At 55.6% G+C, this 26600-nt stretch overlaps 1 protein-coding gene across 1 annotated transcript in view; it reads right to left on the reverse strand.

Moving 5' to 3' along the window:
* The window catches only part of nr1h3 (nuclear receptor subfamily 1, group H, member 3), a 462162-nt gene extending 440535 nt beyond the window's left edge, over positions 1 to 21627 (reverse strand). Inside the window, exon 1 of the mRNA XM_078220325.1 lies at positions 21480 to 21627. The gene's annotated coding sequence lies outside the window, so the exon portion shown is untranslated. The remainder of the gene's footprint in view (positions 1 to 21479) is intronic.
* Positions 21628 to 26600: the final 4973 nt, after the last annotated feature.

Raw genomic sequence — 26600 nt, forward strand, 5'->3', positions numbered from 1 at the left:
TGGAGACAGGGTCAGTGTTGAAGGTGCGGTGGAGACAGGGTCAGTGCTGAGAGTGCGTTGGAGACAGGGTCAGTGTTGAAAGTGCAGCGGAGACAGGGTCAGTGTTGAGAGTGCGGTGGAGACAGGGTCAGTGTTGAGAGTGCGGTGGAGACAGGGTCAGTGCTGAGAGTGCAGTGGAGACAGGTTCAGTGTTGAAGGTGCGGTGGAGACAGGGTCAGTGTTGAAGGTGCGGTGGAGACAGGGTCAGTGCTGAGAGTGCGGTGGAGACAGGGTCAGTGTTGAAAGTGCAGCGGAGACAGGGTCAGTGTTGAGAGTGCGGTGGAGACAGGGTCAGAGTTGAGAGTGCGGTGGGGACAGGGTCAGTGTTGAGAGTGCGGTGGAGACAGGGTCAGTGTTGAGAGTGCGGTGGATACAGGGTCAGTGTTGAGAGTGCGGTGGAGACAGGGTCAGTGTTGAAAGTGCAGCGGAGACAGGGTCAGTGTTGAGAGTGCGGTGGAGACAGGGTCAGTGTTGAAAGTGCAGCGGAGACAGGGTCAGTGTTGAGAGTGCGGTGGAGACAGGGTCAGAGTTGAGAGTGCCGTGGAGACAGGGTCAGTGTTGAGAGTGCGGTGGAGACAGGGTCAGTGTTGAGAGTGCGGTGGAGACAGGGTCAGTGTTGAGAGTGCGGTGGAGACAGGGTCAGTGTTGAGAGTGCGGTGGAGACAGGGTCAGTGTTGAAAGTGCAGCGGAGACAGGGTCAGTGTTGAGAGTGCGGTGGAGACAGGGTCAGTGTTGAGAGTGCGGTGGAGACAGGGTCAGTGTTGAGAGTGCGGTGGAGACAGGGTCAGTGTTGAGAGTGCGGTGGAGACAGGGTCAGTGTTGAGAGTGCGGTGGAGACAGGGTCAGTGTTGAGAGTGCGGTGGAGACAGGGTCAGTGTTGAAAGTGCAGCGGAGACAGGGTCAGTGTTGAGAGTGCGGTGGAGACAGGGTCAGAGTTGAGAGTGCCGTGGAGACAGGGTCAGTGTTGAGAGTGCGTTGGAGAGAGCGTGAATGATGAGAGTGCGGTGGAGACAGGGTCAGTGCTGAGAGTGCGGTGGGGACAGGGTCAGAGTTGAGAGGGCAGTGGAGACAGGGTCAGAGCTGAGAGTGCAGAGGAGACAGGGTCAGTGTTGAGAGTGCGGTGGAGACAAGGTCTGTGTTGAGAGTGCGGTGGAGACAGGGTCAGTGTTGAGAGTGTGGTGGAGACAGGGTCAGTGTTGAGAGTGCGGTGGAGACAGGGTCAGTGTTGAGAGTGCGGTGGAGACAGGGTCAGTGTTGAGAGTGCGGTGGAGACAGGGTCAGAGTTGATCGTGCCGTGGAGACAGGGTCAGTGTTGAGAGTGCGGTGGAGACAGTGTCAGAGTTGAGAGTGCGGTGCAGACAGGGTCAATGTTGAGAGTGCGGTGGAGACAGGGTCAGTGTTGAGAGTGCGGTGCAGACAGGGTCAATGTTGAGAGTACGATGGAGACAGGATCAGTGCAGAGAGTGCGGTGGAGACAGGGTCAGTGTTGAGAGTGCGGTGGAGACAGGGTCAGAGTTTAGAGTGCCGTGGAGACAGGGTCAGTGTTGAGAGTGCCGTGGAGACAGGGTCAGTGTTGAGAGTGCGGTGGAGACAGGGTCAGAGTTGAGAGTGCGGCGGAGACAGGGTCAGAGTTGAGAGTGCGGTGGAGACAGGGTCAGTGTTGGGAGTGCGGTGCAGACAGGGTCAATGTTGAGAGTACGGTGGAGATAGGATCAGTGCTGAGAGGGCGGTGGAGACAGGGTCAGTGTTGAGATTGTGGTGGGGACAGGGTCAGTGCTGTGATGGTGGTGGAGACAGGGTCAGAGTTGAGAGTGCGGCGGAGACAGGGTCAGTGTTGAGATTGTGGTGGAGACAGGGTCAGTGCTGAGAGCGCGGTGGAGACAGGGTCAGAGTTGAGAGTGCGTTGGAGACAGGGTCAGTGCTGAGAGTGCGGTGGAGACAGGGACAGTGTTGAGAGTGCGGTGGAGACAGTGTCAGTGCTGAGAGTGCGGTGGAGACAGGGTCAGTGCTGAGAGGATGGTGGAGACAGGGTCAGTGCTGAGAGTGCGTTGGAGACAGGGTCAGTGCTGAGAGTGCGGTGGAGACAGGGTCAGTGTTGAAAGTGCAGCGGAGACATGGTCAGTGTTGAGAGTGCGGTGGAGACAGGGTCAGTGTTGAGAGTGCGGTGGGGACAGGGTCAGTGTTGAGAGTGCGGGGGAGACAGGGTCAGTGCTGAGAGTGCGGTGGAGACAGGGTCAGTGTTGAAAGTGCAGCGGAGACAGGGTCAGTGTTGAGAGTGCGGTGCAGACAGGGTCAATGTTGAGAGTACGGTGGAGACAGGATCAGTGCTGAGAGTGCGGTGGAGACAGGGTCAGTGTTGGGAGTGCGGTGGAGACAGGGTCAGTGTTGAAAGTGCAGCGGAGACAGGGTCAGTGTTGAGAGTGCGGTGGAGACAGGGTCAGAGTTGAGAGTGCGGTGGGGACAGGGTCAGTGTTGAGAGTGCGGTGGAGACAGGGTCAGGGTTGAGAGTGCGGTGCAGACAGGGTCAATGTTGAGAGTACGGTGGAGACAGGATCAGTGCTGAGAGTGCGGTGGAGACAGGGTCAGTGTTGGGAGTGCGGTGAAGACAGGGTCAGTGTTGAAAGTGCAGCGGAGACAGGGTCAGTGTTGAGAGTGCGGTGGAGACAGGGTCAGAGTTGAGAGTGCGGTGGGGACAGGGTCAGTGTTGAGAGTGCGGTGGATACAGGGTCAGTGTTGAGAGTGCGGTGGAGACAGGGTCAGTGTTGAGAGGGAGGTGGAGACAGGGTCAGTGTTGAGAGTGCGGTGGGGACAGGGTCAGTGTTGAGAGTGCGGTGGAGACAGGGTCAGTGTTGAGAGTGCGGTGGGGACAGGGTCAGTGTTGAGAGTGCGGTGGAGACAGGGTCAGTGTTGAAAGTGCAGCGGAGACAGGGTCAGTGTTGAGAGTGCGGTGGAGACAGGGTCAGAGTTGAGAGTGCCGTGGAGACAGGGTCAGTGTTGAGAGTGCGGTGGAGACAGGGTCAGTGTTGAAAGTGCAGCGGAGACAGGGTCAGTGTTGAGAGTGCGGTGGAGACAGGGTCAGTGTTGAGAGTGCGGTGGAGACAGGGTCAGTGTTGAGAGTGCGGTGGAGACAGGGTCAGAGTTGAGAGTGCGGTGGAGACAGGGTCAGTGTTGTGAGTGCGGTGGAGACAGGGTCAGTGTTGAGAGTGCGGTGGAGACAGGGTCAGTGTTGAGAGTGCGGTGGAGACAGGGTCAGTGTTGAGAGTGCGGTGGAGACAGGTTCAATGTTGAGATTCTGGTGGGGACAGGGTCAGTGTTGAGAGTGCGGTGGAGACAGGGTGAATGCTGAGAGTGCGGTGGAGACAGGGTCAGTGTTGAGAGTGCGGTGGAGACAGGGTCAGTGTTGAGAGTGCGGTGGAGACAGGGTCAGAGTTGAGAGTGCGGTGGAGACAGGGTCAGTGTTGAGAGTACGGTGGAGACAGGATCAGTGCTGAGACTGTGGTGGAGACAGGGTCAGAGTTGAGAGTGCGGTGGAGACAAGGTCAGTGTTGAGATTGTGGTGGAGACAGGGTCAGTGCTGAGAGCGCGGTGGAGACAGGGTCAGAGTTGAGAGTGCGGTGGAGACAGGGTCAGTGTTGAGAGTACGGTGGAGACAGGATCAGTGCTGAGACTGTGGTGGAGACAGGGTCAGAGTTGAGAGTGCGGTGGAGACAGGGTCAATGTTGAGATTCTGGTGGGGACAGGGTCAGTGTTGAGAGTGCGGTGGAGACAGGGTCAGTGTTGAGATTGTGGTGGAGACAGGGTCAGTGCTGAGAGCGCGGTGGAGACAGGGTCAGTGCTGAGAGTGCGGTGGAGACAGGGTCAGTGTTGAGAGTGCGGTGGAGACAGGGTCAGTGTTGAGAGTACGGTGGAGACAGGATCAGTGCTGAGACTGTGGTGGGGACAGGGTCAGAGTTGAGAGTGCGGTGGAGACAGGGTCAGTGTTGAGAGTACGGTGGAGACAGGATCAGTGCTGAGACTGTGGTGGGGACAGGGTCAGTGCTGAGAGTGCGATGGAGACAGGGTCAGAGTTGAAAGTGCGGTGGGGACAGGGTCAGTGCTGAGAGTGCGGTGGAGACAGGGTCAGAGTTGAGAGTGCGGTGCAGACAGGGTCAGTGCTGAGAGTGCGGTGGAGACAGGGTCAGAGTTGAGAGTGCGGTGGAGACAGGGTCAGTGTCGAGAGTGCGGTGCAGACAGGGTCAGTGCTGAGAGTGCGGTGGAGACAGGGTCAGAGTTGAGAGTGCGGTGGCGACAGTGTCATTGCTGAGAGTTCGGTGGAGACAGGGTCATTGTTGAGAGTGCGGTGGAGACAGGGTCATTGTTGAGATTGCGGTGGAGACAGGGTCAGAGTTGAGAGTGCGGTGGAGACAGGGTCAGTCTTGAGAGTGCGGTGGAGACAGGGTCAGTGTTGAGAGTGCGGTGGAGACAGGGTCAGTGTTGAGAGTGCGGTGGAGACAGGTTCAATGTTGAGATTCTGGTGGGGACAGGGTCAGTGTTGAGAGTGCGGTGCAGACAGGGTCAGTGCTGAGAGTGCGGTGGAGACAGGGTCAGAGTTGAGAGTGCGGTGGAGACAGGGTCAGAGTTGAGAGTGCGGTGGCGACAGTGTCATTGCTGAGAGTTCGGTGGAGACAGGGTCATTGTTGAGAGTGGGGTGGAGACAGGGTCAGTGCTGAGAGTTCGGTGGAGACAGGGTCATTGTTGAGATTGCGGTGGAGACAGGGTCAGAGTTGAGAGTGCGGTGGAGACAGGGTCAGTCTTGAGAGTGCGGTGGAGACAGGGTCAGTGTTGAGAGTGCGGTGGAGACAGGGTCAGTGTTGAGAGTGCGGTGGAGACAGGTTCAATGTTGAGATTCTGGTGGGGACAGGGTCAGTGTTGAGAGTGCGGTGGAGACAGGGTGAATGCTGAGAGTGCGGTGGAGACAGGGTCAGTGTTGAGAGTGCGGTGGAGACAGGGTCAGTGTTGAGAGTGCGGTGGAGACAGGGTCACTGTTGAGAGTGCGGTGGAGACAGGATCAGTGCTGAGAGTGTGGTGGAGACAGGGTCAGTGCTGAGAGTGCGGTGGAGACAGGGTCAGTGCTGAGAGTGCGGTGGAGACAGGGTCAGTGCTGAGAGTGCGGTGGAGACAGGGTCAGTGTTGAGAGTGCGGTGGAGACAGGGTCAGTGTTGAGAGTGCGGTGGAGACAGGGTCAGTGCTGAGAGTGTGGTGGAGACAGGGTCAGTGTTGAGAGTGCGGTGGAGACAGGGTCAGTGTTGAGAGTGCGGTGGAGACAGGGTCAGTGCTGAGAGCGCGGTGGAGACAGGGTCAGAGTTGAGAGTGCGGTGGCGACAGTGTCATTGCTGAGAGTTCGGTGGAGACAGGGTCATTGTTGAGAGTGCGGTGGAGACAGGGTCATTGTTGAGATTGCGGTGGAGACAGGGTCAGAGTTGAGAGTGCGGTGGAGACAGGGTCAGTCTTGAGAGTGCGGTGGAGACAGGGTCAGTGTTGAGAGTGCGGTGGAGACAGGGTCAGTGTTGAGAGTGCGGTGGAGACAGGTTCAATGTTGAGATTCTGGTGGGGACAGGGTCAGTGTTGAGAGTGCGGTGCAGACAGGGTCAGTGCTGAGAGTGCGGTGGAGACAGGGTCAGAGTTGAGAGTGCGGTGGCGACAGTGTCATTGCTGAGAGTTCGGTGGAGACAGGGTCATTGTTGAGAGTGGGGTGGAGACAGGGTCAGTGCTGAGAGTTCGGTGGAGACAGGGTCATTGTTGAGATTGCGGTGGAGACAGGGTCAGAGTTGAGAGTGCGGTGGAGACAGGGTCAGTCTTGAGAGTGCGGTGGAGACAGGGTCAGTGTTGAGAGTGCGGTGGAGACAGGGTCAGTGTTGAGAGTGCGGTGGAGACAGGTTCAATGTTGAGATTCTGGTGGGGACAGGGTCAGTGTTGAGAGTGCGGTGGAGACAGGGTGAATGCTGAGAGTGCGGTGGAGACAGGGTCAGTGTTGAGAGTGCGGTGGAGACAGGGTCAGTGTTGAGAGTGCGGTGGAGACAGGGTCAGTGCTGAGAGCGCGGTGGAGACAGGGTCAGTGTTGAGAGTGCGGTGGAGACAGGGTCAGTGCTGAGATTGCGGTGGAGACAGGGTCAGAGTTGAGAGTGCGGTGGAGACAGGGTCAGAGTTGAGAGTGCGGTGGAGACAGGGTCAGTGTTGAGAGTGCGGTGGAGACAGGGTCAGAGTTGAGAGTGCGGTGGAGACAGGGTCAGTGTTGAGAGTACGGTGGAGACAGGATCAGTGCTGAGAGTGTGGTGGAGACAGGGTCAGAGTTGAGAGTGCGGTGGAGACAGGGTCAATGTTGAGATTGTGGTGGGGACAGGGTCAGTGTTGAGAGTGCGGTGGAGACAGGGTCAGAGTTGAGAGTGCGGTGGAGACAGGGGCAGTGCTGAGAGTGCGGTGGAGACAGGGTCAGTGTTGAGAGGGCGGTGGAGACAGGGTCAGTGTTGAGAGTGTGGAGGAGACAGGGTCAGTGTTGAGAGTGCGGTGGAGACAGTGTCATTTCTGAGAGTAGAGTGGAGACAGGGTCAGTGCTGAGAGTGAAATAGAGACAGGGTCAGTACTGAGAGTGCGGTGGAGACATGGTCAGTGCTGAGAATGTGGTGGAGAAAGGGTCAGTGTTGAGAGTGCGGTAGAGACAGGGTCAGAGTTGAGAGTGCGGTGGAGACAAGGTCAGTGTTGAGATTGTGGTGGGGACAGGGTCAGTGCTGAGAGTGCGATGGAGACAGGGTCAGAGTTGAGAGTGCGGTGGAGACAGGGGCAGTGCTGAGAGTGCGGTGCAGACAGGGTCAGAGTTGAGAGTGTGGTGGCGACAGTGTCATTGCTGAGAGTTCGGTGGAGACAGGGTGAATGCTGAGAGTGCGGTGGAGACAGGGTCAGTGTTGAGAGTGCGGTGGAGACAGGGTCAGTGTTGAGAGTGCGGTGGAGACAGGGTCAGTGTTGAGAGTGCGGTGCAGACAGAGTCAGTGCTGAGAGTGCGGTGGAGACAGGGTCAGAGTTGAGAGTGCGGTGGAGACAGGGTCAGTGTTGAGAGTGCGGTGGAGACAGGGTCAGTGTTGGGAGTGCGGTGGAGACAGGGTCAGTGCTGAGAGTGCGGTGGAGACAGGGTCAGTGCTGAGAGTGCGGTGGAGACAGGGTGAATGCTGAGAGTGCGGTGGAGACAGGGTCAGTGTTGAGAGTGCGACGGAGACAGGGTCAGTGCTGAGAGTGCGGTGGAGACAGGGTCAGTGTTGAGAGTACGGTGGAGACAGAGTCAGTGTTGAGAGTGCGGTGGAGACAGGGTCAGTGTTGAGAGTACGGTGGGGACAGAGTCAGTGTTGAGAGTGCGACGGAGACAGGGTCAGTGCTGAGAGTGCGGTGGAGACAGGGTCAGTGTTGAGAGTGCGACGGAGACAGGGTCAGTGCTGAGAGTGCGGTGGAGACAGGGTCAGAGTTGAGAGTGCGGTGGAGACAGGGTCAATGTTGAGATTGTGGTGGGGACAGGGTCAGTGCTGACAGTGCGATGGAGACAGGGTCAGAGATGAAAGTGCGGTGGAGACAGGGTCAGTGTTGAGAGTGCGGTGGAGACAGGGTCAGTGTTGAGAGTGCGGTGGAGACAGGGTCAGTGTTGAGAGTGCGGTGGAGACAGGGTCAGTGTTGAAAGTGCAGCGGAGACAGGGTCAGTGTTGAAGGTGCGGTGGAGACAGGGTCAGTGTTGAAGGTGCGGTGGAGACAGGGTCAGTGCTGAGAGTGCGGTGGAGACAGGGTCAGTGTTGAAAGTGCAGCGGAGACAGGGTCAGTGTTGAGAGTGCGGTGGAGACAGGGTCAGTGTTGAGAGTGCGGTGGAGACAGGGTCAGTGTTGAAGGTGCGGTGGAGACAGGGTCAGTGTTGAAGGTGCGGTGGAGACAGGGTCAGTGCTGAGAGTGCGGTGGAGACAGGGTCAGTGTTGAAAGTGCAGCGGAGACAGGGTCAGTGTTGAGAGTGCGGTGGAGACAGGGTCAGAGTTGAGAGTGCGGTGGGGACAGGGTCAGTGTTGAGAGTGCGGTGGAGACAGGGTCAGTGTTGAGAGTGCGGTGGATACAGGGTCAGTGTTGAGAGTGCGGTGGAGACAGGGTCAGTGTTGAAAGTGCAGCGGAGACAGGGTCAGTGTTGAGAGTGCGGTGGAGACAGGGTCAGTGTTGAAAGTGCAGCGGAGACAGGGTCAGTGTTGAGAGTGCGGTGGAGACAGGGTCAGAGTTGAGAGTGCCGTGGAGACAGGGTCAGTGTTGAGAGTGCGGTGGAGACAGGGTCAGTGTTGAGAGTGCGGTGGAGACAGGGTCAGTGTTGAGAGTGCGGTGGAGACAGGGTCAGTGTTGAGAGTGCGGTGGAGACAGGGTCAGTGTTGAAAGTGCAGCGGAGACAGGGTCAGTGTTGAGAGTGCGGTGGAGACAGGGTCAGTGTTGAGAGTGCGGTGGAGACAGGGTCAGTGTTGAGAGTGCGGTGGAGACAGGGTCAGTGTTGAGAGTGCGGTGGAGACAGGGTCAGTGTTGAAAGTGCAGCGGAGACAGGGTCAGTGTTGAGAGTGCGGTGGAGACAGGGTCAGAGTTGAGAGTGCCGTGGAGACAGGGTCAGTGTTGAGAGTGCGTTGGAGAGAGCGTGAATGATGAGAGTGCGGTGGAGACAGGGTCAGTGCTGAGAGTGCGGTGGGGACAGGGTCAGAGTTGAGAGGGCAGTGGAGACAGGGTCAGAGTTGAGAGTGCAGAGGAGACAGGGTCAGTGTTGAGAGTGCGGTGGAGACAAGGTCTGTGTTGAGAGTGCGGTGGAGACAGGGTCAGTGTTGAGAGTGTGGTGGAGACAGGGTCAGTGTTGAGAGTGCGGTGGAGACAGGGTCAGTGTTGAGAGTGCGGTGGAGACAGGGTCAGTGTTGAGAGTGCGGTGGAGACAGGGTCAGAGTTGATCGTGCCGTGGAGACAGGGTCAGTGTTGAGAGTGCGGTGGAGACAGTGTCAGAGTTGAGAGTGCGGTGCAGACAGGGTCAATGTTGAGAGTGCGGTGGAGACAGGGTCAGTGTTGAGAGTGCGGTGCAGACAGGGTCAATGTTGAGAGTACGATGGAGACAGGATCAGTGCAGAGAGTGCGGTGGAGACAGGGTCAGTGTTGAGAGTGCGGTGGAGACAGGGTCAGAGTTTAGAGTGCCGTGGAGACAGGGTCAGTGTTGAGAGTGCCGTGGAGACAGGGTCAGTGTTGAGAGTGCGGTGGAGACAGGGTCAGAGTTGAGAGTGCGGCGGAGACAGGGTCAGAGTTGAGAGTGCAGAGGAGACAGGGTCAGTGTTGAGAGTGCGGTGGAGACAGGGTCAGAGTTGAGAGTGCGGCGGAGACAGGGTCAGAGTTGAGAGTGCGGTGGAGACAGGGTCAGTGTTGGGAGTGCGGTGCAGACAGGGTCAATGTTGAGAGTACGGTGGAGATAGGATCAGTGCTGAGAGGGCGGTGGAGACAGGGTCAGTGTTGAGATTGTGGTGGGGACAGGGTCAGTGCTGTGATGGTGGTGGAGACAGGGTCAGTGTTGAGAGTGCAGTGGAGACAGGGTCAGTGCTGAGAGTGCGATGGAGACAGGGTCAGTGCTGAGAGTGCGGTGCAGACAGGGTCAGTGTTGAGAGTGCGGTGGAGACAGGGTCAGTGTTGAAAGTGCAGCGGAGACAGGGTCAGTGTTGAGAGTGCGGTGGAGACAGGGTCAGTGTTGAAAGTGCAGCGGAGACAGGGTCAGTGTTGAGAGTGCGGTGGAGACAGGGTCAGAGTTGAGAGTGCCGTGGAGACAGGGTCAGTGTTGAGAGTGCGGTGGAGACAGGGTCAGTGTTGAGAGTGCGGTGGAGACAGGGTCAGTGTTGAGAGTGCGGTGGAGACAGGGTCAGTGTTGAGAGTGCGGTGGAGACAGGGTCAGTGTTGAGAGTGCGGTGGAGACAGGGTCAGTGTTGAGAGTGCGGTGGAGACAGGGTCAGTGTTGAGAGTGCGGTGGAGACAGGGTCAGTGTTGAGAGTGTGGTGGAGACAGGGTCAGTGTTGAGAGTGCGGTGGAGACAGGGTCAGTGTTGAGAGTGCGGTGGAGACAGGGTCAGTGTTGAGAGTGCGGTGGAGACAGGGTCAGAGTTGATCGTGCCGTGGAGACAGGGTCAGTGTTGAGAGTGCGGTGGAGACAGTGTCAGAGTTGAGAGTGCGGTGCAGACAGGGTCAATGTTGAGAGTGCGGTGGAGACAGGGTCAGTGTTGAGAGTGCGGTGCAGACAGGGTCAATGTTGAGAGTACGATGGAGACAGGATCAGTGCAGAGAGTGCGGTGGAGACAGGGTCAGAGTTTAGAGTGCCGTGGAGACAGGGTCAGTGTTGAGAGTGCCGTGGAGACAGGGTCAGTGTTGAGAGTGCGGTGGAGACAGGGTCAGAGTTGAGAGTGCGGCGGAGACAGGGTCAGAGTTGAGAGTGCAGAGGAGACAGGGTCAGTGTTGAGAGTGCGGTGGAGACAGGGTCAGAGTTGAGAGTGCGGCGGAGACAGGGTCAGAGTTGAGAGTGCGGTGGAGACAGGGTCAGTGTTGGGAGTGCGGTGCAGACAGGGTCAATGTTGAGAGTACGGTGGAGATAGGATCAGTGCTGAGAGGGCGGTGGAGACAGGGTCAGTGTTGAGATTGTGGTGGGGACAGGGTCAGTGCTGTGATGGTGGTGGAGACAGGGTCAGTGTTGAGAGTGCAGTGGAGACAGGGTCAGTGCTGAGAGTGCGATGGAGACAGGGTCAGTGCTGAGAGTGCGGTGCAGACAGGGTCAGTGTTGAGAGTGCGGTGGAGACAGGGTCAGTGTTGAAAGTGCAGCGGAGACAGGGTCAGTGTTGAGAGTGCGGTGGAGACAGGGTCAGTGTTGAAAGTGCAGCGGAGACAGGGTCAGTGTTGAGAGTGCGGTGGAGACAGGGTCAGAGTTGAGAGTGCCGTGGAGACAGGGTCAGTGTTGAGAGTGCGGTGGAGACAGGGTCAGTGTTGAGAGTGCGGTGGAGACAGGGTCAGTGTTGAGAGTGCGGTGGAGACAGGGTCAGAGTTTAGAGTGCCGTGGAGACAGGGTCAGTGTTGAGAGTGCCGTGGAGACAGGGTCAGTGTTGAGAGTGCGGTGGAGACAGGGTCAGAGTTTAGAGTGCGGCGGAGACAGGGTCAGAGTTGAGAGTGCAGAGGAGACAGGGTCAGTGTTGAGAGTGCGGTGGAGACAGGGTCAGAGTTGAGAGTGCGGCGGAGACAGGGTCAGAGTTGAGAGTGCGGTGGAGACAGGGTCAGTGTTGGGAGTGCGGTGCAGACAGGGTCAATGTTGAGAGTACGGTGGAGATAGGATCAGTGCTGAGAGGGCGGTGGAGACAGGGTCAGTGTTGAGATTGTGGTGGGGACAGGGTCAGTGCTGAGAGTGCAGTGGAGACAGGGTCAGTGCTGAGAGTGCGATGGAGACAGGGTCAGTGCTGAGAGTGCGGTGCAGACAGGGTCAGTGTTGAGAGTGCGGTGGAGACAGGGTCAGTGTTGAAAGTGCAGCGGAGACAGGGTCAGTGTTGAGAGTGCGGTGGAGACAGGGTCAGTGTTGAAAGTGCAGCGGAGACAGGGTCAGTGTTGAGAGTGCGGTGGAGACAGGGTCAGAGTTGAGAGTGCCGTGGAGACAGGGTCAGTGTTGAGAGTGCGGTGGAGACAGGGTCAGTGTTGAGAGTGCGGTGGAGACAGGGTCAGTGTTGAGAGTGCGGTGGAGACAGGGTCAGTGTTGAGAGTGCGGTGGAGACAGGGTCAGTGTTGAAAGTGCAGCGGAGACAGGGTCAGTGTTGAGAGTGCGGTGGAGACAGGGTCAGTGTTGAGAGTGCGGTGGAGACAGGGTCAGTGTTGAGAGTGCGGTGGAGACAGGGTCAGTGTTGAGAGTGCGGTGGAGACAGGGTCAGTGTTGAGAGTGCGGTGGAGACAGGGTCAGTGTTGAAAGTGCAGCGGAGACAGGGTCAGTGTTGAGAGTGCGGTGGAGACAGGGTCAGAGTTGAGAGTGCCGTGGAGACAGGGTCAGTGATGAGAGTGCGTTGGAGAGAGCGTGAATGATGAGAGTGCGGTGGAGACAGGGTCAGTGCTGAGAGTGCGGTGGGGACAGGGTCAGAGTTGAGAGGGCAGTGGAGACAGGGTCAGAGTTGAGAGTGCAGAGGAGACAGGGTCAGTGTTGAGAGTGCGGTGGAGACAAGGTCTGTGTTGAGAGTGCGGTGGAGACAGGGTCAGTGTTGAGAGTGTGGTGGAGACAGGGTCAGTGTTGAGAGTGCGGTGGAGACAGGGTCAGTGTTGAGAGTGCGGTGGAGACAGGGTCAGTGTTGAGAGTGCGGTGGAGACAGGGTCAGAGTTGATCGTGCCGTGGAGACAGGGTCAGTGTTGAGAGTGCGGTGGAGACAGTGTCAGAGTTGAGAGTGCGGTGCAGACAGGGTCAATGTTGAGAGTACGATGGAGACAGGATCAGTGCAGAGAGTGCGGTGGAGACAGGGTCAGTGTTGAGAGTGCGGTGGAGACAGGGTCAGAGTTTAGAGTGCCGTGGAGACAGGGTCAGTGTTGAGAGTGCCGTGGAGACAGGGTCAGTGTTGAGAGTGCGGTGGAGACAGTGTCAGTGTTGAGAGTGCGGTGCAGACAGGGTCAATGTTGAGAGTACGATGGAGACAGGATCAGTGCAGAGAGTGCGGTGGAGACAGGGTCAGTGTTGAGAGTGCGGTGGAGACAGGGTCAGAGTTTAGAGTGCCGTGGAGACAGGGTCAGTGTTGAGAGTGCCGTGGAGACAGGGTCAGTGTTGAGAGTGCGGTGGAGACAGGGTCAGAGTTGAGAGTGCGGCGGAGACAGGGTCAGAGTTGAGAGTGCAGAGGAGACAGGGTCAGTGTTGAGAGTGCGGTGGAGACAGGGTCAGAGTTGAGAGTGCGGCGGAGACAGGGTCAGAGTTGAGAGTGCGGTGGAGACAGGGTCAGTGTTGGGAGTGCGGTGCAGACAGGGTCAATGTTGAGAGTACGGTGGAGATAGGATCAGTGCTGAGAGGGCGGTGGAGACAGGGTCAGTGTTGAGATTGTGGTGGGGACAGGGTCAGTGCTGTGATGGTGGTGGAGACAGGGTCAGTGTTGAGAGTGCAGTGGAGACAGGGTCAGTGCTGAGAGTGCGATGGAGACAGGGTCAGTGCTGAGAGTGCGGTGCAGACAGGGTCAGTGTTGAGATTGTGGTGGGGACAGGATCAGTGCTGAGAGTGCGATGGGGACAGGGTCAGAGTTAAGAGTGCGGTGGAGACAGGGTCAGTGCAGAGAATGCAGCGGAGACAGATTCAATGCTGAGAGTGCGGTGGAGAGAGCGTGAATGATGAGAGTGCGGTGGAGACAGGGTCAGTGCTGAGAGTGCGGTGGGGACAGGGTCAGAGTTGAGAGGGCGGTGGAGACAGGGTCAGGGTTGAGAGTGCAGATGAGAGAGGGTCAGTGTTGAGAGTGCGGTGGAGACAAGGTCTGTGTTGAGAGTGCGGTGGAGACAGGGTCAGTGTTGAGAGTGCGGTGGAGACAGGGTCAGTGTTGAGAGTGCGGTGGAGACAGGGTCAGTGTTGAGAGTGCGGTGGAGACAGGGTCAGTGTTGAGAGTGCGGTGGAGACAGGGTCAGTGTTGAGAGTGCGGTGGAGACAGGGTCAGTGTTGAGAGTGCGGTGGAGACAGGGTCAGTGTTGAGAGTGCGGTGGAGACAGGGTCAGTGCTGAGAGTGCGGTGGAGACAGGGTCAGAGTTGAGAGTGCGGTGGAGACAGGGTCAGTGCTGAGAGTGCGGTGGAGACAGGGTCAGTGTTGAGAGTGCGGTGGAGACAGGGTCAGTGCAGAGAATGCAGCGGAGACAGATTCAATGCTGAGAGTGCGGTGGAGCGAGCGTGAATGATGAGAGTGCGGTGGAGACAGGGTCAGTGCTGAGAGTGCGGTGGGGACAGGGTCAGAGTTGAGAGGGCAGTGGAGACAGGGTCAGAGTTGAGAGTGCAGAGGAGACAGGGTTAGAGTTGAGAGTGCGGTGGAGACAAGGTCTGTGTTGAGAGTGCGGTGGAGACAGGGTCAGTGTTGAGAGTGCGGTGGAGACAGGGTCAGTGTTGAGAGTGCGGTGGAGACAGGGTCAGTGTTGAGAGTGCGGTGGAGACAGGGTCAGTGTTGAGAGTGCGGTGGAGACAGGGTCAGTGTTGAGAGTGCGGTGGAGACAGGGTCAGTGTTGAGAGTGCGGTGGAGACAGGGTCAGAGTTGAGAGTGCGGTGGAGACAGGGTCAGAGTTGAGAGTGCGGCGGAGACAGGGTCAGAGTTGAGAGTGCGGTGGAGACAGGATCAGTGCTGAGAGTGCGGTGGAGACAGGGTCAGTGCTGAGATTGTGGTGGGGACAGGATCAGTGCTGAGAGTGCGATGGGGACAGGGTCAGCGCGGAGAGCGCGGTGGAGACAGGGTCAGTGTTGAGAGTGCGGTGGAGACAGGGTCAGTGTTGAGAGTGCGGTGGAGACAGGGTCAGTGTTGAGAGTGCGGTGGAGACAGGGTCAGTGCTGAGAGTGCGGTGGAGACAGGGTCAGTGTTGAGAGTGCGGTGGAGACAGGGTCAGTGCAGAGAATGCAGCGGAGACAGATTCAATGCTGAGAGTGCGGTGGAGAGAGCGTGAATGATGAGAGTGCGGTGGAGACAGGGTCAGTGCTGAGAGTACGGTGGGGACAGGGTCAGAGTTGAGAGGGCGGTGGAGACAGGGTCAGAGTTGAGAGTGCAGATGAGACAGGGTCAGTGTTGAGAGTGCGGTGGAGACAAGGTCTGTGTTGAGAGTGCGGTGGAGACAGGGTCAGTGTTGAGAGTGCGGTGGAGACAGGGTCAGTGTTGAGAGTGCGGTGGAGACAGGGTCAGTGTTGAGAGTGCGGTGGAGACAGGGTCAGTGTTGAGAGTGCGATGGAGACAGGGTCAGTGTTGAGAGGGCGGTGGAGACAGGGTCATTGTTGAGAGTGCGGTGGAGACAGGGTCAGTGTTGAGAGTGCGGTGGAGACAGGGTCAGTGTTGAGAGTGCGGTGGAGACAGGGTCAGTGTTGAGAGTGCGGTGGAGACAGGGTCAGTGTTGAGATTGCGGTGGAGACCGGGTCAGTGTTGAGAGTGCGGTGGAGACAGGGTCAGTGTTGAGAGTGCGGTGGAGACAGGGTCAGTGTTGAGAGTGCGGTGGAGACAGGTTCAGAGTTGATCGTGCCGTGGAGACAGGGTCAGTGTTCAGAGTGCAGAGGAGACAAGGTCTGTGTTGAGCGTGCGGTGGAGACAGGGTCAGAGTTGAGAGTGCGGTGGAGACAGGGTCAGAGTTGAGAGTGCGGCGGAGACAGGGTCAGAGTTGAGAGTGCGGTGGAGACAGGATCAGTGCTGAGAGTGCGGTGGAGACAGGGTCAGTGTTGAGATTGTGGTGGGGACAGGATCAGTGCTGAGAGTGCGATGGGGACAAGGTCAGCGCGGAGAGTGCGGTGGAGACAGGGTCAGAGTTAAGAGTGCGGTGGAGACAGGGTCAGTGCAGAGAATGCAGCGGAGACAGATTCAATGCTGAGAGTGCGGTGGAGAGAGCGTGAATGATGAGAGTGCGGTGGAGACAGGGTCAGTGCTGAGAGTGCGGTGGGGACAGGGTCAGAGTTGAGAGGGCGGTGGAGACAGGGTCAGAGTTGAGAGTGCAGATGAGACAGGGTCAGTGTTGAGGGTGCGGTGGAGACAGGGTCAGTGTTGAGAGTGCGGTGGAGACAGGGTCAGTGTTGAGAGTGCGGTGGAGACAGGGTCAGTGTTGAGAGTGCGGTGGAGACAGGGTCAGTGTTGAGAGTGCGGTGGAGACAGGGTCAGTGTTGAGAGTGCGGTGGAGACAGGGTCAGTGTTGAGAGTGCGGTGGAGACAGGGTCAGTGTTGAGAGTGCGGTGGAGACAGGGTCAGTGTTGAGAGTGCGGTGGAGACAGGGTCAGTGTTGAGAGTGCGGTGGAGACAGGGTCAGTGTTGAGAGTGCGGTGGAGACAGGGTCAGTGCAGAGAATGCAGCGGAGACAGATTCAATGCTGAGAGTGCGGTGGAGAGAGCGTGAATGATGAGAGTGCGGTGGAGACAGGGTCAGTGCTGAGAGTGCGGTGGGGACAGGGTCAGAGTTGAGAGGGCGGTGGAGACAGGGTCAGAGTTGAGAGTGCAGATGAGACAGGGTCAGTGTTGAGAGTGCGGTGGAGACAGGGTCAGTGTTGAGAGTGCGGTAGAGACAGGGTCAGTGTTGAGATTGCGGTGGAGACCGGGTCAGTGTTGAGAGTGCGGTGGAGACAGGGTCAGTGTTGAGAGTGCGGTGGAGACAGGGTCAGTGTTGAGAGTGCGGTGGAGACAGGATCAGTGCTGAGAGTGCGGTGGAGACAGGATCAGTGCTGAGAGTGCGGTGGAGACAGGGTCAGTGCTGAGAGTGCGGTGGAGACAGGGTCAGTGCTGAGAGTGCGGTGGAGACAGGGTCAGAGTTGAGAGTGCGGTGGAGACAGGGTCAGTGTTGAGAGTGCGGTGCAGACAGGGTCAATGTTGAGAGTATGGTGGAGATAGGATCAGTGCTGAGAGTGCGGTGGAGACAGGGTCAGTGTTGAGATTGTGGTGGGGACAGGCTCAGTGCTGAGAGTACGATGGGGACAGGGTCAGCGCGTAGAGCGCGGTAGAGACAGGGTCAGAGTTAAGAGTGCGGTGGAGACAGGGTCAGTGCTGAGAGTGCGGTGGGGACAGGGTCAGAGTTGAGAGTGCGGTGGAGACAGGGTCAGTGTTGAGAGTGCAGTGGAGACAGGGTCAGTGTTGAGAGTGCGGTGGAGACAGGGTCAGAGTTGAGTGTGCGGTGGAGACAGGGTCAGAGTTGAGAGTGCGGCGGAGACAGGGTCAGAGTTGAGAGTGCGGTGGAGACAGGATCAGTGCTGAGAGTGCGGTGGAGACAGGGTCAGTGCTGAGAGTGCGGTGGAGACAGGGTCAGTGTTGAGAGTGCGGTGCAGACAGGGTCAGTGTTGAGAGTGCGGTGGAGACAGGGTCAGTGTTGAGAGTGCGGTGCAGACAGGGTCAGTGTTGAGAGTGCGGTGGAGACAGGGTCAGTGTTGAGAGTGCGGTGCAGACAGGGTCAGTGTTGAGAGTGCGGTGGAGACAGGGTCAGTGTTGAGAGTGCGGTGGAGACAGGGTCAGTGTTGAGAGTGCGGTGCAGACAGGGTCAGTGTTGAGAGTGCGGTGGAGACAGGGTCAGAGTTGAGAGTGCGGTGGAGACAGGGTCAGAGTTGAGAGTGCGGCGGAGACAGGGTCAGAGTTGAGAGTGCGGTGGAGACAGGATCAGTGCTGAGAGTGCGGTGGAGACAGGGTCAGTGCTGAGAGTGCGGTGGAGACAGGGTCAGTGTTGAGAGTGCGGTGCAGACAGGGTCAGTGTTGAGAGTGCGGTGGAGACAGGGTCAGTGTTGAGAGTGCGGTGCAGACAGGGTCAGTGTTGAGAGTGCGGTGGAGACAGGGTCAGTGTTGAGAGTGCGGTGCAGACAGGGTCAGTGTTGAGAGTGCGGTGGAGACAGGGTCAGTGTTGAGAGTGCGGTGGAGACAGGGTCAGTGTTGAGAGTGCGGTGCAGACAGGGTCAGTGTTGAGAGTGCGGTGGAGACAGGGTCAGTCAACGCAATCACAAGGGAATTTGGAAAAGGAAAAATATGCAATGTTACAGTTAGAAGCCAAGGGAATGGCAAGAGATGAATTACTCGGAGAGCCAGTGCTGTCACAACGGGCGAAATTCTCTGATTCTCTGTTACTTCACAATTACATTAACATATATTAAAAATCTTTGAAGATAAAACTATTGCAGAGTTATTGGATAAATTGACAAATGAGTGGGATTAATCAGATAACTTTACCAAAAATCAACAGGGGCACAATGGAGATAAAGTCCTCTTGCTATCCAGTCTCATTCTCAGATCCTCTCCAGCTTGGATTTGAGATTAAATTTGGGATTGGGTATTGGCAGAGGGGAAGGCGGGACTGAGAAAGTCCATTATTCCTAACCAACAGACTTTGGCTTTCGGGATAAGAATTGTGTTTCCTGGATCTCACATCCTTTCTGCTCCACAGTCCAAAGGGAAAAACAAAATATCACTGGTGAATTCGACATGTCTGAGGAGAGACTGATGTGTCCCCTCTCACATCAGCTTTCCTGGAAACCTGGTTTGTATTTGACCAGGAGTAACCCCTCTTTTGGCAAAGGCACACTGAGCTCATTAAAGAGGATGCCAAGTATAGAGATTCTTGTTTATCTCAGCCATAGCCGTTAACACCAATGATACTGGATCATTCATCCACCATAAACTTAAACCTCAACACAGTCCAATTAAACACTTCCAGGACAGGTACAGCACGGGTTTAACTACAGGTAAAGCTCCTGCTACACTGTCCCTGTCAAACACTCCCAGGGCATGACCAACACAGGGTTAAATACAGAGTAAAGCTCCCTTTCCACTGCCCCGATCAAACACTCCCAGGACAGATACAGCACAGGGTTAGATACAGAGTAAATCTCCGTCTATACTGTCCCCATCAAACACTCCTAGGACACGGGGATAGATACAGAATAAATCTCCCTCTACACTGTCCACATTCAACACTCCCAGGATAGTAAGTCGTCTCACAACACCAGGTTAAAGTCCAACAGGTTTATTTGGTGGTATGAGCTTTCGGAGCATTGCCTCTTCATCAGGTGAGTCACTCACCTGATGAAGGGGCAACGCTCCGAAACTTGAAGTTTAAATTCATAGAAATATAGGAACATAGAAGATAGGAGCAGGAGGAGTGGAGCATTCATATGCTCCACTTGCAGCATTTTCCAATGATAAAGCCATCTTGGCACCTGTTTGAAGTCCAGTTGAGCTTCAGCTAATAGGTGTTTTTGAATAGTTACGTTATTAATTCACATGCTTCCGCCAATCACCTTAACCTAGTTAGGAAACTGGTAATCAATTCCCCTGGCTCTTGGGTTATTGAGTAAAACCAATATCATCTCAGAATCAGAGGTGGCTTGGGGTTGTAGTACTCTCTAACAATTCCCTCATCAATTCTTGAAAGGTTTTCGCATCTGGTGCCCCAGGGAAAGTTAAACTCTGAATGACAGCAAATGCTGAAGACAGTCAGAAGAATCACCTGTTGTTTTTCTTTTGTCATGAAGTTTAAAGTCTATTTATTAGTGTCACAAGTCGGCTTACATTGGACAGTAATGAAGTTACTGTGAAAATCCCCTGGACATCACACTGTTCAGGTACACGGAGGGAGAATTTAGCATGGCCAATGCACCTAACCAGCACATCTTTCGGACTGTGGAAGGAAGCCTGAACACTCGGACGAAACCCACGCAGACGGGGGAGAATGTGCAAACTCCTCACAGACAGTGACCCAAGCTAGTAATCAAACCCGGTCCTGGTGCTGATGGATGCAGAATCTGGTGTTGTGAGATTACTTATTGTACCTACCCCAGTCTAACGCTAGCAACTCCACATCAGGACATGTACAGCTGAGTTAGATAAAGAGTAAAGTTCCAAAGCATCTAAACCGTCAACTCCCTTAGTCGTAGCTCTCGAACATTGAAGCTCGCCCTCACTCCCTCAGGTGAGGGGAGGCAATGGCCTAGTGGTATTATCACTTGACTATTAATCCAGAAACTCAGCTAATGTTCTGGGGGAACCGGGTTCAAATCACGTCACGGTAGATGGTGGAATTTGAATTCAATCAAAACAAATCTGGAATTAAAAATCTACTGGTGACCATGAAACCATTGTCGATTGTCAGAAAAACCCATCTGGTTCATTAATGTCCTTTAGGGAAGGAAATCTGCTGTCCTTACCTGGTCTGGCCTACATGTGACTCCAGAGCCACAGCAATGTGGTTGACTCTCAACTGCCCTCCAAGGGCAACTAGGGATGGGCAATAAATACTGGCCAGCCAGTGACGCCCATGTCCCACGAATGAATAATAAAAATGTACTGACCCTCTGACAGTGCAGCACTCCCTCAGTACTGACCAAGTGACAGTTTAGCGCTCCCTCAGTACTGACCCTCTGACAGTGCAGCACTCCCTCAGTACTGACCCTCTGACAGTGCAGCACTCCCTCAGTACTGACCCTCTGACAGTGCAGCACTCCCTCAGTACTGACCCTCTGACAGTGCAGCACTCCCTCAGTACTGACCCTCTGACAGTACAGCACTCCCTCAGTACTGACCCTCTGACAGTGCAGCACTCCCTCAGTAATGAACCTCTGACAGTGAGTACTCCCTCGGTACTGACCCTCTGACAGTGCAGCGCTCCCTCAGTACTGACCCTCTGACAGTGCAGCGCTCCCTCAGCACTGACCCTCTGACAGTGAGTACTCCCTCAGTACTGACTGGACTGCTGTTAATCTAACTCCCTCACATGTCACTCAGTAACCCCTCTCCCCCCAGCACCGTGTGTTATTGACTGTATCTCTGTGATGTTAATCCAGATCCCTCACACTGTCACTCAGTAACCCCTCGCCCTCAAGGGTCAGGCTGGCTATGGGGGGGCCGACAATTGGGGCTGGCTGGGGTCAGGGAAGCCGGCAATCATGCAAGTGGAGGGTGGGTGGGTGGGGGTCACGAAGGCCAACGATCATGCCGGGGGGTTTGAGTAAGCCATCAGTGAAGCTGGCTAGCGGGAGGCCGGCAATGGGGGAGCCATGCGCTGAACTCCCTCATTGACGAATCGGCACATGCGCAGTGAGTGGGCCACTCAGCACGTTGATGCCAGCCTCTCGGGCAGGATTAGTACCCACCCCCTCACCAGCATGATTTCCCCGACGGATTCTGTGATGCACAAAGTGCCAGAAATCCATCCCACGAAGTGCACCCAAAAAACAGGTGGGAAAATTTCCCGTTTTCCTGCCCGTTGGGCACTTGAGCTTCTTTTGGGAAAATCACCCCCACATATCTCTACTGATGTTAATCCAGCACCCTCAAAGTGTCACTTAGTAACCCCTCTCCCCCAAAACACTGTGTTGCGAACTGTATCTCTACTGATGTTAATCCAGCTCCCTCAAAGGGTGATTTAGTAATCCCTCATACCCCAGCACCTCCTGTATCTATAATAATATTAATTCAGCTCCTCCACACTGTCATTCGGTAATCTCACTCAGATATCCAGTAGTTTCAACTTGTATGCTAATTTGCATGTTGGATGAGAGTAGACGGGGTAGGCATGTGAGAGGGGGTGCCACACTGGGGTGCACTTGCACTAACATGCAATGTATACACACACGGGCGGTAGAACTGTCCGACACAGCATGGCACTCTCAGACGACCAGTATTGCTATGTCAAGAGGTTGACACTTCACCAGTGAGCACATACACAAATTAGATGGCTAAGCATTAACCCTGCTTTGCAGACAACTAACCTGTCCGTATAAACTCGTGCCTCTGGAGTTGTCAGATGCCTGACCCAGCAGCTTCAACTAGGATCATGTGACCAGGAGGATGTCTGCAGGCTATCGGGCAAGATGACAATTCTGAGCAGACGAGAATGGGCCCAAGTTTGAGTGCCTATCTTCCTGACACTGATCTAATGTAATGTAGCTCTCAGTGAGTCCCTGTCACATGCCTCAGCTCTCCCTCAGCCTGTGCCAAACTCCACCCCTCAGCCTTTGTCCTTGGAGGCATTGCTGCCAGCTCTCGCACATACACATCCACAGTCCACTCTGCCTCTGAACTGGAGGCTTGCTGGCAGTGTGAGGACTCAGCATCCAGTGACACAACGGCAAGGGAGTCAGGACAACTCACAGCAGAGCTGCTTGGGGCGGGCCAACAACTCAACTCAATGTGCTTACACTAAATAGCAAATATCTCATTCAGTTGCAACTCCATTTTTTATTGCAACAATTCAACAAAAACTTTCAGCACATTTTGAATCTGAGAAAGACGAACCCCGTCAGAACAGAATTGATTAATTATTAATCACACTTCTCAATACAAATATTTCTCTGCAATTTGCCAAGTTACTGTTACGCATGGAGAAATTGCCAACATCAATTTTTTGCCTCTCCAATACAGACAAACCTTTAGACTCAGAAACGCACTGCCCCTCCCACACATGCTCACACACTGCCCCTCCCACACATGCTCACACACTGCCCCTCCCACACATGCTCACACACTGCCCCTCCCACACATGCTCACACACTGCCCCTCCCACACATGCTCACACACTGCCCCTCCCACACATGCTCACACACTGCCCCTCCCACACATGCTCACACACTGCCCCTCCCACACATGCTCACACACTGCCCCTCCAACACACACAAAACATACACAAAAACTGCTGCTCCAACACAAACATACACCGCCCCTCCAACACACACATGCACCGCGTCCCACCAACACACACACGCACCACGCCCCCCCAACACACACACGCACCGCACCCCTCCAACACACACACGCACCGCGCCCCTCCAACACACACAAAACATAGACCGGTGAGTCTCACTTCTGTTGTCGGCAAGATGTTGGAAAAAATTATAAGGGATAGGATTTATAGTTATTTGGAGAGTAATGAATTGATAGGTGATAGTCAGCATGGTTTTGTGGCAGGTAGGTCGTGCCTTACTAACCTTATTGAGTTTTTTGAGAAAGTGACCAAGGAGGTGGATGGGGGCAAGGCAGTGGACGTGGTATATATGGATTTTAGTAAGGCGTTTGATAAGGTTCACCATGGTAGGCTTCTGCAGAAAATGCAGATGTATGGGATTGGGGGTGATCTAGGAAATTGGATCAGGAATTGGCTAGCGGATAGGAAACAGAGGGTGGTGGTTGATAGTAAATATTCATCATGGAGTGCGGTTACAAGTGGTGTACCTCAGGGATCTGTTTTGGGGCCACTGCTGTTTGTAATATTTATTAATGATCTGGATGAGGGTATAGTTGGGTGGATTAGCAAATTTGCTGATGACACCAAAGTCGGTGGTGTGGTAGACAGTGAGGAAGGGTGTCGTAGTTTGCAGGAAGACTTAGACAGGTTGCAAAGTTGGGCCGAGAGGTGGCGGATGGAGTTTAATGCGGAGAAGTGTGAGGTAATTCACTTTGGTAGGAATAACAGATGTGTTGAGTATAGGGCTAACGGGAGGACTTTGAATAGTGTGGAGGAGCAGAGGGATCTAGGTGTATGTGTGCATAGATCCCTGAAAGTTGGGAATCAAGTAGATAAGGTTGTTAAGAAGGCATATGGTGTCTTAGCGTTTATTGGTAGGGGGATTGAATTTAGGAGTCGTAGCGTTATGTTGCAACTGTACACAACTCTGGTGCGGCCGCACTTGGAGTACTGTGTGCAGTTCTGGTCCCCACATTACAGGAAGGATGTGGAGGCTTTGGAGAGGGTGCAGAGGAGGTTTACCAGGATGTTGCCTGGTATGGAGGGGAGATCCTATGAGGAGAGGCTGAGGGATTTGGGATTGTTTTCGCTGGAAAGGCGGCGGCTAAGAGGGGATCTTATTGAAACATATAAGATGATTAGAGGTTTAGATAGGGTGGATAGTGATAGCCTTTTTCCTCTGATGGAGAAATCCAGCACGAGGGGGCATGGCTTTAAATTGAGGGGGGGTAGTTATAGAACCGATGTCAGGGGTAGGTTCTTTACCCAGAGGGTGGTGAGGGATTGGAATGCCCTGCCAGCATCAGTAGTAAATGCGCCTAGTTTGGGGGCGTTTAAGAGATCCGTAGATAGGTTCATGGACGAAAAGAAATTGGTTTAGGTTGGAGGGTCACAGTTTTTTTTTTAACTGGTCGGTGCAACATCGTGGGCCGAAGGGCCTGTTCTGCGCTGTAATGTTCTATGTTCTATGTTCTATGTTCTATACACAAAAACTGCTGCTCCAACACAAACATACACCGCCCCTCCAACACACACATGCACCGCGTCCCACCAACACACACACGCACCGCGCCCCCCCAACACACACACGCACCGCGCCCCTCCAACACACACACGCACCGCGCCCCTCCAACACACACACGCACCGCGCCCCTCCAACACACACACGCACCGCGCCCCTCCAACACACACACGCACCGCGCCCCTCCAACACACACACGCACCGCGCCCCTCCAACACACACACGCACCGCGCCCCTCCAACACACACACGCACCGCGCCCCTCCAACACACACACGCACCGCGCCCCTCCAACACACACACGCACCGCGCCCCTCCAACACACACACGCACCGCGCCCCTCCAACACACACACGCACCGCGCCCCTCCAACACACACACGCACCGCGCCCCTCCAACACACACACGCACCGCGCCCCTCCAACACACACACGCACCGCGCCCCTCCAACACACACACGCACCGCGCCCCTCCAACACACACACGCACCGCGCCCCTCCAACACACACACGCACCGCGCCCCTCCAACACACACACGCACCGCGCCCCTACAACACACGCACGCACACCACTCCAAAACACACACACCACTCCAAAACACACACACACGCCGCCCCTCCAACACACACACACGCCGCCTCTCCAACACACACACACGCAGCCCATCCAATACACACACACGCAGCCCATCCAATACACACACACGCAGCCCATCCAACACACACACGCACACGCCGTCCCTCCAAAATACACACACACACACCGTCTCTACCAACACACACACACACGCCGCTCCTCCAACACAGACACGCCCCTCCAAAACACACACACACATGCCGTCTCTACCAACACACACACACACACACATACATGCTGCCCCTCCAATACAGACATGCACCACACTCCTTCAACACACACACGCACACACACGCCGCCCCTCCAACACACACACACACACACACGAACACTCCACCCTTCCAACACGCACACACATGCCGCCCCTCCAAATCTCACACACACACACGCCACCTATCCAACGCATGCACACATATATGCTGCCCCCCCAGAGACACGCACCGTGCCCCTCCAACACACACACACAGGCACTGCGCCCCTCCAACACACACACGCCGTCCCTCCAACACACACACTCCACTCCTCCAACACACACACACACACGCCGCCCCTCCAACACACACACACACGCCACACCACCAACACACACACACGCACCGCCCATCCAACACACGATCACACGTGCCGTCCCTCCAAATCACACACACGCCACCTCTCCAATGCATGCACACATACATGCTGCCCCTTCAACACACACACGCACCGTGCCCCTCCAACACACACACGCACTGCAGCCCTCCAACACACACACACAGACTGCCACTCCAACACACACACACACACACCGACTGCCACTCCAACACACACACAAACACACACACACTGACTGCCACTCCAACACACACACATACATACACACAGACTGCCACTCCAACACACACACACAGACTGCCACACCAACACACACACACAGACACACACACAGGCTGCCACTCCAACACACACACACATACACTGTCTGCCACTAGAACACACACAACCACTCCAATACACACACACGCACACAGACTGTCACTCCAACACACACACACACACACAGCCCCTCCAACACACACTCGCACACACAGACTGCCACTCCAACACACACACACACAGACTGCCACTCCAACACACGCACACACACACTGCCACTCCAACGCACGCACACACACACTGCCACTCCAACGCACGCACACACACACTACCACTCCAACACACACACACACACACAGCCCCTCCAACACACACTCGCACACACAGACTGCCACTCCAACACACACACACACAGACTGCCACTCCAACACACGCACACACACACTGCCACTCCAACGCACGCACACACACACTGCCACTCCAACGCACGCACACACACACTACCACTCCAACACACACACACACACACTGCCACTCCAACACACACAGACGCACACACACATACACAGACTTCCACTAGAACACACACACAACCAACTCCAACACACACACCGACTGCCACTCCAATACACACACACAGACTGCCACTCCAACACACACACACACATACACAGTCTGCCACTAGAACACACACACACCACCACTCCAACACACACGCATGCACACACACACCGACTGCCACTCCAATACACACACACACAGACTGCCACTCCAACACACACACACACACAGGCTGCCACTCCAACACACACACACATACACAGTCTGCCACTAGAACACACACACACCACCACTCCAACACACACGCATGCACACACACAGACTGCCACTCCAACACACACCGACACACACACACACACACTGCCACTCCAACACACACAGACGTACACACACACAGACTGCCACTCCAACACACACACACAGTCTGCCACTAGAACACACACACACAGACTGCCACTCCAAAACACACACACAGACTGCCACTCCAACACACACACGCACACACAGACTGCCGCTCCAACACACACATGCACATACACACACACACACACAGACTGCCGCTCCAACACACACACGCACA

Source organism: Mustelus asterias, chromosome 9 (assembly GCF_964213995.1).
Source record: "Mustelus asterias chromosome 9, sMusAst1.hap1.1, whole genome shotgun sequence".
NCBI lineage: Eukaryota > Metazoa > Chordata > Chondrichthyes > Carcharhiniformes > Triakidae > Mustelus > Mustelus asterias.